Genomic DNA, 11,484 nt, shown 5'->3' on the forward strand with positions numbered 1-11,484 from the left:
ATCGATCAGGAATGAGCTTCGATCGATCCAACAGGTGGAAACCTGCAGAAAAGTTCGAATGATGCACAGAGAGACCTTTTTCATGGGTTTCAAATTTTTTTCTAAGTATAGAATGAAGATCGATCTGAGAAGAATCTCGATCAATCTTGGAACACTCAGATCAATCTGAACTGAAGTTTGCTCGATACACAGAGAGCTGAAATATGCAGGGAATTCTCGCTCAATGGAACAGAGAAATGATTGGATGTAGGGATGGATGTTCGATCGATCGAACCTCTTTTGAGATCGATCGAACCAGCACAAACTACCTATTTTCAGAATGAAAGTGCATTCATTCTCAATCACAGTTCCTAGCAATGTGTATAAACCCAGAATATATCTAGACGTTACAAGAAATGAAAGGTAAAATAGAAATGAGGGAGGAATAGGGTTGTAAACCCTATGAAGCACTAGTCTTTAACGTCTCTAGCAAGACGTTGGGCTCTTTTAGCCTGGATCAAATATCTTGTTATGCATTCCCTCCTTGATGGGGTGAAAAGCACTTTGAACCCCACCTAACAAATGGTTCTCTAGAGAACTCGTTGGATTTGGCTCAAAAAAGATTGACGGTCCTTGGTCAAAGCAACTCTTGGGTTTCCATGCCCTTGGAACACTTGGTTTCAAAACAACTTTCCTTGAATTCAAATTGGAAGATGAACTTTTGGGAATTTTACTTTCATGCAAAGACTCAAAATTTTTAACTTCTTTGTTAAGACATTTTTCCAAAACACACACTTCTTCATGCTTGTCTATTGAATTCGGGGTTGGATTAAAAATGTTCAACTTCATTTTCATGTGGCCAAATGAGATTTACATTATCCCTGTCCTACAATTGATGTTGGCATTTGCAGTTGCCAAGAAGGGACGACCAAGGATAACAGGAATTTGGCTTTTGGGTTTCGGAACCGGTTCCGTGTCTATGACAACGAAATTAACCTAGAAGAAGAACTTTTGAATCTTAATCAAAACATCCTCTATGATACCCCGGGGCTTTTTGATGGATCGGTTGGCAAGTTGCAAAACCACTGACGTCGGTTTCAAGTCTCCTAAGCCCAATTTGACATATACTAAATATGGAAGAAGGTTGACACTTGATCCTAAGTCTAGAAGAGCCCGATTAATGACATGGTCACTAATAATGCAAGAGGTAGTAGGTGAACCGAGGTCCTTAAACTTTGGGAGAGTGTTATGTTGCAAAATGGAGCTCACTGGCTCGGTCAAGACCACTTTCCTTGGTGATTGGCTCTTGTTCTTCCTCTTTTGGATGCAAAGATCTTTCAAAAATTTGGCATAAGCCAGAATTTGCTTGATTGCATCCAAAAGCGGAAGATTGATTTTCACTTGCATAAACATTTAAATGATTTCATTGGCTTGGTCTTTTGTTTATCAAGAGAAATGAATCCTTTCAAGGCATCCGGAAATGGAGCTCTTGGCTTAAAAACTTTTCAAAATCTTTCTTTGAAGAATCTTCAACACAAGAATTTTTAAAATCCTTTTTCAAGTCATTGTTCAATTCATCTTTCAAATAATTTTTGACAACTTTCTCAACAAAATGATCATGCACATGCAATGAAGGAGGAATAAAATGAGAAACGGGACAGGTGTTAACCTTTGGTTGCACCGGTTCACTCTCTTCATTGGAAATACCTACTTGGTTGTCAATAATCTTCCCACTTCTCAAGGTTGTCACCGTATTGACATGCTCAATTGTGTGCCCTTCTGATGAGGAATGAGTCTCCATAACACATTGTTGCTTTGGTGGTGCATTCAAAGGCATCTTCCCTTTCTCTCTAGCATTCAAAGTATTAACTATTTGCCCAACTTGGGTTTCTAGCTTAGCAATAGATTGAGATTAAGAATAAGAATGAAACAATTGAGTGTTCGCCTCTAGAGTGCCTAGAGTGGTCAACACTTTCTCCTCAAAAATGAGACTCCTTGAGTTTCCTTGAGAATACGATGATTGATTAGGAAAATGAGAATTTGAGAATTGATTGCCATGCGATTGAAATGATCTAAAACCTTGGGAACCTTGGCTTTGCATTGGAGGTAGAACATACTTGTTTTGGAAACCACCTTGGGGAGGGTTTGAGCCTTCCCATTGGCTTTTCCAAGAAAAGTTTGGATGGTTCCTCCAACTCGAATTATAATGAGTGCCATAGGGGTTATTCCCTTGGTTGACAAATGTAGCATTGACTTGCTCATAGTTTTCACTTTGCACATGTCTATGAGGACAATTGGAAGTAGAATGTAAAACAGTAGAACAAGTCATGCATGATTCATTAGATGCACGATAATGAACATGATCAGGGGAAGAAGGCATTTGATTCACCGAATTTTGGTTGACCAAGAATTGATCAAACCTTTGAGATAAGGATTTCATCTCGGCGGCTATGTCGTTGGAATTGTCAACTTGATATAAGCCAACGTTCTTCCTTCCACTTAGATTTCTACCCTTTTTAGAGGACAAAGATCTATGCATTAAATTCTTACTCATGCTTTCATACAATTACCAAACATCATTTTCATGCTTGTCAAGATAAGAACAACCCATAGATGCATCAACCATACCCTTGTGATTATCCGGTAAACTTTTAAAGAAATATTAAACTAGTTGCCACTTAGGTATGTCATGATGTGGGCACTTCCTAAGCAAGTCATTAAACCTTTCCCATGCCTCATGAAACATTTCCCCATCCCCTTGAGAAATTTCACGAATGGAAGTTCTCATGGCATTGGTCTTTGAAACCGGATAGTACTTCTGCAAGAACTCTTGTTGCATTTCTGCCCAAGAAGTTATTGAAAAAGGCCTAAGATTGTTAAACCAATATTTTGCCTTATCTTTAAAGGTAAAAGGAAAGAGTTTGAGTCTTAAAACTTCTTCTGGCATGTCCGTGTATTTCACGGTGGAACACACTTCAAGAAACTCATCCAAATGCTTGTAAGGTTCTTCACTTGGAAGTCCATGATAGTTAGGAAGCATTTGAATAGTTTATGGTTTAATCTCATAGTGATGTGCTCTAAATGGGGGCAATTGAATGCATGTAGGTGCATTGTATTCATTAGGCACATAATGGTCACGCAAAGCAATGGGAGGATTTATAACGGGTGGTGTTACTCGAACACCGTGATTAATTTGAACCATAGGAGGTTGTGGAGCAAAAATTGGCTAAGGCATTCCTAATGGAATTTGGCCTTGTTGTTGTGGTGGAATGAATGGTCTTGGCATGCCCAATGGTACTTGAATATTTTCATGATGCACATTAGGGTGGAGGATGCCTTGTTAGTCTATTTGACCAAGGTCCTCTACATGGTCGTCATGTTGCTCTTCCATTGATGAAATGGAGTGATGAGAACTACCTCTTCCCCTAGGATTATGAACAACCGATTCAAGATGAAAATCAAGCGGGACAAGAGTATAATTTAATGACCTACGACCATGCATGCACTAGAAAGAAATCAATCAAATAACAATCACTTCGCCCCCATAACAAATCAATCAATCAAATCTCCACATACAATGATCCCACACTCCCATGCTTGAACAATATGCAAAGAAAAGTAAATTACCTCCACGCGGGCTCACGATCTATCTAGGAAAGTAAAAACATGCCTCCACACGGGCCAACGATTTAACTAGAGATTGAGTTAGAAAGATCTCACAAAGGGTCCTTAAGCAACTTCAATTCATTTTCAATTTTCAAGCCTTGCTATACTTTGCAAATTTTTAGATTTTAGCCCTTTTTATGCTTAGCTTAGCTCTTTGCTTTTCAATTCTCCTTTGCTTGATTTCCTTGCTCAATTCACCTAGTCAATCAAGAACAAACACAATAAGTAACTAAAGATAAAATAAAGTAAAAACACGATCAAAAGAGTACCAATTCCTATTTGTTTCCAAAGAAATACGGCGTTGCCAAAAATCAATCCTCGACAACGGCGCCAAAAACTTGGTTATAAGCCTGTCGCGATGCAACCTAATTTGCAAAATATAAAGTGTGGCCAAGTTTTAAATTTATAAATGTCACTACTACCTCTAACAAAAAATATAGCTAAGGTGAGTAGGGATCGTCCCAAGGGATTGTGGGCATGTTTGCAATGGAAACAATAAATAGGATTAGTAGGTTGAGTGATTAAAAGATGGTTTGTTTGGTTGATTAAACTACAATGCAATTGAAATTAAAGCAAGCAAAATACAATAATTTTAGAAGATAGGGAAAAAGATATAGAGGAGAGGACTTGGGGTACTAAACCTCACCACTAAGCTTGACTTCATTAGACACTAGCAATTGTATATCAATGGGGAAATTGAAATGTAACTTGTGTGTGTGTGTGACATTAATTGAAACTAGGCATGGATGGCAAATAAGTATAGATTGTCTAACCAATTTAAATGGAAAACACAGCTTATCAAATGAGACCAAAATCCATTCAATGAAACCACAATTTATGCACTCATAACTATCTAGAACATACACCCTTTGCATTCATAAGTATGGAACACCAAGGAACAAGAATAGATTGTCCACCTATCTATGAATCTAAAGCAACTACACTACATCTACACTAAAGACATGGAAATTAAACTAAGTAAGCTAAAGGTGTGGCATAATCCATTAAAAAACAAGTGTGAACCATCAAATAAATTACTAGAGTGTTCAATTAAGCACTATGTTTTGATCATCACTAGATTAACTTTATCTATACATATAGACATGCATAAATTCCATTAAATCTAGAGAAAAGCATATGAGTCATCCATTCTAACATACATAGACATATGATTAAAAATAGATAATCAATTGAAAGCACTAATCCATACACATCAAGTAGAAACCACAAGATATATATATAAATCCAAGATCAAAACATTTATTACAAGTAAATCCCCAAAAATATACAAAGCACTAGGTATAGGAAGCAAACTAAGGGGCTACTCTAGCCCCAAGTAGATGTCTAGCCACTCATTGAAGTAGTCATCCAACCCTCAAGGGCTATCTCCATGGTAGGAATGACCTCCTTCTTGATGGAAACCCTAGAAGAATGGAAGAACTACCAAAATATGTAAAGCTCTCTCTAGTCTTTAGCCTCCTCTCCAAGATATGTGATGAATGTTAAGAGATATTGAGATATGATGTAAAAATGGCTCAAATTCCTTATATAGGTAGCTCAAGTGTCACACCCAATGGTTTGGACTCGTGCATTAGGGCCCTTGCAATGATTGCACCACGAGCCAACTTTTAATGAGTTGGAATCTATTTTATTTCGGACTTGAGGAGGTTCGATCGATTGAACTGTGGTGAGATCCATCGAATGCCGCAGATATCGATCATCCTTGGCGGTGCCTTTTTGAATAAAAACAAATCTCTGAGATATTTTTGGGATATTTTGAGATATTTTGGGAAAAAGACAAATGTGGTAGGTGGGGTGGTAGGTGAGGATAAGATCAAACAATTTCGATCGATCTGAGAAAAGTTGGATCGATCGAAGATGGTGGAATCTTTTGGATAAGGACAAAAGCTTGGATCCATCTTAAAATGTCTAGATAGATCACCTCCAGATCGATTGAAGAATTGTTGAGATCGATCGAACTTGCTGCTTTTCCATCACTTTTCTTCCACTTTGCTCCTTTCTTCCATTCAACTTGAGATAGCTTCTTTAATGCTTTTATTTGGTTGAATTAACTTATTTTTGGAATAAACACTTGAAAAGGGCAATAACATGAAAGTAGTCTAAGACGAGAAAATAAGATAGATAAAGGTCCTAGAATGCTCAAGCTTTAGGGGTTTAAATGCGCACTTTTCAGCGCTCAACAACTACTCCACTTGCTAATGAACACATCAATGTTTTGTCATCATAAATAAGGGGGAGGTTGTTGACCATAAGGATTCCATCCAAGGACAATCTATATGTTTTGATGATAACAAACTATTAAGGGTGCTTAAGGACTAATGTTCACATTGAGTGTTATAGATGATTTACATTCAAAGAAGAACCTCAATGAAGATCATAAAGATCATTCCAAGTAATCCATTACTCAAGATCACATCAAGGAAAGAAATGGATGTAAAGAAGACTTGAAGCTGCAAGGAAAGAAAACATGGACTACAACGAGCAATAAAGCAACTCTAAGAAAGGAAGAAAACAAGTACCTCAAAGCTTAAACGATAATGGACAAAGCTTGAAGAAAGGGGTAGATAGATTGGTGAGTGTTTAGGATTCAATGTCAAGGTATTTATGAATCCATTTGAAGCTCATCTCCATAGGATCATGCATATCGTCATTATCATTCACATATTTTTATATCCATTATGTGATACCCCTCGATTCTAGAGCCACGGGTGATAAAGTCCTAGCACAAATCCGAGGAATATCAAACAATTAAGTATATAAACAAGCATTGAGTACAAAAGAATTTAAGAATATATAATAACACTGAAAAGAATCTAAATAATCCCAAAAAAATTAATTAAATAAACCAATAATTCCAAATCCTCCAATACTAGAACAACTCGGGAATCCATCTAGTGGACCCTTGTTAAAATCCCAACTGAAAGTAAATAACGGAAATAAAATCCAAAACTAAACCATGAAGGGAAATCCTACGTAGTCGGAAGATTGAGTGACTGTCTCTGTTCAGCACGAACAAGCTCTAAGTCTGGAACTGACGAACACTTAAAAAATAAGAGTGGGTCAGGCCCACGAACAAGTTCTACTCTACTACAATCCAAGCAGAGACCCGATATGCATGTACATCCTAAACAACTCAATAATAACTATATAGTCTGTACATATTTATATCCATACTAAAGGACTTTCACTAGACTACAAGGCAGTCTTAACCTGACTAGTAGGCAACATGCAAAATGCAATTCGAGTGGGCATGAGTACATAGACCTAGCTGGGTACACATCAAACCATCATAGCCAGCTATGCATCCCACTGCATATACGCTCCCTAACCATTTACTCTCAGACTCAAGCTCATATCGTGGTACCATAATTATATATATAAAATCCATCCAAAAACCAGAGTAGTGCCGCTCAATTGTTCTCATGAATCCATGTAGGATTTAATTTTTTGGTTAATCCATTCCGTTATGTATGAATAGGTAGGAATTAACTTTTTGATCTAATCCATCCTTAATATGCCACCGTCCCATACCGGTGCATATAATCCACAAATCCAATAATTGATGCCATACATAATTATACCTTTAAACATCAATTAATCCTCAGTAAACATAATTAAAATATGTAAACTAATATGGTCATATTATGCTGCTAATACATGCTTCAAACTGTATTATTATTCACAAAAAATTACTAAAATAAAGCTAAGCAATTTATATATCCATATCTAGTAACAATATGCAAATTTGTTAAAAACCTCATATTATTCAAATTTCTAGCAATAACAAGTTTATTATGCATACTGGATTTAAACTTGTCCCTGTAAGCTATTAAATCCTCCCGTAGCAGTTCCTAATTGAATCTGGAACTTAAAAACCAACTACAGTAGCAAAACAACTCACCGAAAACTTAAAAAAATAAATTTCAACGAAAGAGCCGGCTCCCTAACAAAGGGAGCCGCCTCCTCCCTCATGGAGCCGGCTCCCTTGGTTAGGGAGCCGCCTCCCTACAGCCTAGAGCCGACTCCCTACTAAGCGGAGTCGCCTCCACTCCATGGGAGCTGGCTCTGTCCAAAAGGGAACCGGCTCTCTCCCTCCTCCGCTTCGTCTTCCACTTCTCTGGTGTTTTCCACACATCCATTTCCTCTCTGTTAGGGTTCCTATCAGTCTTAGCTGAGTCCCAGATTATCCCAAAAAATATTTAAGTCCATTATGTATTACTAACATTAATTTAAACAGATAATCATGCAAGAAATCTTAAGTTCAAACAAATTCTAAATTTATTAACGCACATACTGTTATGATCAGATTTAACATGCATGAAAGATAAATTAATCATTCAATTTCTCCTGGAATTATTTAGGCATGTAAAGAACATGAAGCCTAAAGGAGAGAGTTAGATATAGAACTTGCCTTAGGTTTCAGCTTGAAACCTTGAACTGTTGTCTCTGATGTTTCCGATAACTCCTTAACTGCCGTTAACCACCTCTGTTGTTCCTTGTTCAACCCACAAGCAATCCCCTTTCTTCCTTCTTGGTCCGACCTGGCCGAAACCCTAACTGGTTCTCTCTGTTCTCTCAAACCTCTCTTTAAACATGAATACACCCTTGGCCGATGTATAATGGTATATTTATAGGCAATACTAATTTAACCTAAGTTAAATTATACTTAGAGAAGGAAAAGAAAATATAATTAAAATAAATATCTCTAAGTCTGCTATCCCACAACGTCTATTATTAATAATTAATAAGTAAATTAACCCTATATACGTATATACCCATATATATATATATAACCATCCATGGATCAAACTGTACCCATTTATTACTATCCAAACTCATCTCCTTTAAAATAGAAAAATAGAATAAATATTTAATTTAAGTCCACATAGGTACATGACTTCAGTTAAACAAATAAATCAATGTAAACAATTTATGAAATTCCACATAAACATATAATTCAAGTAAAACAAAGAAATCAATTAACCAATTAAACAAATAGCTAAATAAAACAAATAATTAATATAAAATTTCAATAAAACCATAAAAGAAATACCGAGACTATCCTTTTGAAATTAGGGGTATTACACATTAGCAATAGACTATACACTTCATTTACATATATATTTGACGCATGAAGTCATTGCTAAAGAATGAGTTACTTCAAGCTTGCTTAAGATTTGAAAGAACTCAACACTTGTGTTAGAATGCTAGGACCAGACACATCAATTACATGATTCACTTTGGTCTCTATGAAGTAAATACTAAGGCTTAGAACTAAATTGCTCATCTATAAAGCCTTCATTACTATGAGTTGGTAACAGACATTAGAACCTCAGAATGCGCATCATGAAAAACTGTTTTTTTGGGTAAGTATAAAAAATGACTAAGTGTAAAAAATGAACTTTTGGAATAATGATTATTTTAAAATAATTTTTTCCGATAATAACTCCCTATACTTTAAATAGCCTAAACTGATTTTATCAGAATTTATAACCAAGTCTACATTGGTCTACATAAGGATTCATTTTTACCAAAACTATCGGAAATCCAAATTTGTACTAGAACTGAATTTTTACATTTTGATTTAGTTGGATTTCAATTTTCTTATATTTTTTATTGAATCTAAAGGGGGGGTACTTCCTTATTTACATTGTAAACTTAAAGTAAATGGACATATAAATACTGTAAAGACATTTAGGTATGTTGTGGCAGATAGTCTAAACTGAAAACAGAACTGTCAGGATATATTTTTTTATTTGTCAAAAATTTAAATAAAACAGAACTAAAAACAGAACCGACACAGTCACAAAATTCAAAACCAACGGCTCTCTGCAGATGTTGTCATTGCATACTTCCCTTCTCTGCAGATGTCATTGCATTTCTCACCTTTACCAACTACATTGACCTTTTCTCACTATAAATATGGGCTAAACTTTGAGAAATCAATACACAACCATGGAGAGAGCCAATTTTGTGAGTCCATTAGAGTTTTTGCTCTACCATTATTCAGAGCTTTTGTTCTGTGATTTACACCTAGATACAGAGCTGCTATTTTGTCATTCATTCTCTCACATTCATCACACTTAGAGAGAGAGCTTCACTTGTATTCATTAATTCTCTACAGTGAGTTATAATCTGTAAATCACAGAGAGAGATTTGTAACACTTCTATATTTCCAACAAATCTATTGTAATCCTAAGAAAAGGAGTTCTCTTAGCAAAGCTATTATAAGGGCTGGTGTGGCCTATGTAAGACTAAGAGAGGTGGTCTCTTAGCAAAGATATTGTAAGGGCTGGTTTGGCCCAAAGGAAGACTAAGAGAGGTTTTCTCTTAGCAAGGAGTTACTTCTGATCAAGGTTTGCTCTCCACCCATAAGGAGAAGCCATAGTGGATTGAGAAGTCTCAAGAAGGGTCTTGAGTCGAGGAGTGGGAGTTTCAGAACCTTGTTAAAATCACCGAGTCATTGTTTGCAATTTCTCTTCTCTTATCTCTTTTACAATTACGCTATAAATTGTTTACTTTCATATCTTGATTTCTTATCTTGATTATTGCATAATTGGTTAGTTTTTTGGTTAGAAATTGTAAATTGATAAGTTGCAAAAATTGGCCATTGACTCTATTCACCCCCCTCCAGAGTCAATTCTTGGGTAACACCTTTTGTCGCTGAGCAAACAAATTTTCTTTTAGAGTGGTTGGGTGCGGGATGGTCTGCATCAAAGTTGTCCACTTAGGGTATATACCATAAGGTAATACCCCATTCTATAACGATATCCATTCACTACATAATTAACCGGAGGTAATTGGCCATTGACGATACCATTGAATACCGAGGAATGAGCCAACATATTTATATCATTGTGTGAACCCGGCATTCCAAAGAATACGTCCCAGATTCATAATCTTGTGAGGCAGCTGCTTCAAATATGAGAGTATTCTTACTAGAATGTCCCCTATTTGTGTTGTGCCACTCCATTGGGAAATTCTTCCACTCACAGTGCATATAGTCGATAGAACTAAGCATACCCGAGAATCTTCTCTGCTCCCCTTCTTCAAGCAGCCATGCTATGTCGGCTTCGTTAGGTGGGCGCATATATTCCTTTGCATACACAATAACAATAGCATTACAAAATGCCTTCAAGCATTTAATGGCAGTGCCCTCACCGATTTTAATATACTCATCATAGTGATCGGCTGCACAACCATATACAAGTATACGAATAACAGTTGTCATCTTCTGTATAGAAGACAACCCTAGACGACCAGTTGCATCCTCTTTTTTTGGACAAAGTAGTCATCATAAGCTTTGACATCATTAAGTATACGAAGAAAAAGTTCTCGTCGCATCCTGAATTGCCTGTGAAAGTACTCTGGTGGATATGTGCAATTCTCGTTGAAGTAGTCTTTCATTAGCTGATAGTGGCTTCCTTCTCGGTCATGATGAATGTATCGCTTCTTATTATGGACTTGAAATACTTGCTCAACTATCTTCTTATTATGGACTTGAAATACTTGCTCAACTATCTCTAGCCTCACTGAATTCATAATCTTATAGAATTTGTCTTGATCCTGTTGAATCAACGTGGTAATAGAGTCATCTTTTAAAGAGTATGATGAGGAAGATGAAGAATTAGAGTCTGCCAAAAGAAAAGCTGGTGATGACGAAGCCGTTGGAATTTCAAAATTGAAAAATATGGATAATGATATTTTGCTACAACGAAGAAAGATGAATGTAGTGACGATCTTCAGATGAGCAAATAAGTATTCATTATATAAGATGAAAAATATAGTCATCAGGAATATAGCGTTAGATATATAGCC

At 36.4% G+C, this 11,484-nt stretch overlaps 1 pseudogene; it reads left to right on the plus strand.

Annotated features, from left to right (window-relative positions):
* Nucleotides 1-2,663: 2,663 nt before the first annotated feature.
* LOC132315415 (small nucleolar RNA R71) lies at nt 2,664-2,761 on the plus strand (annotated as a pseudogene).
* Nucleotides 2,762-11,484: the final 8,723 nt, after the last annotated feature.

Source organism: Cornus florida, unplaced genomic scaffold, assembly GCF_030987335.1.
Source record: "Cornus florida cultivar Cherokee Brave unplaced genomic scaffold, ASM3098733v1 CherokeeBrave_3.0.0_Hap2_Chr06, whole genome shotgun sequence".
Classification (NCBI taxonomy): Eukaryota; Viridiplantae; Streptophyta; class Magnoliopsida; order Cornales; family Cornaceae; genus Cornus; species Cornus florida.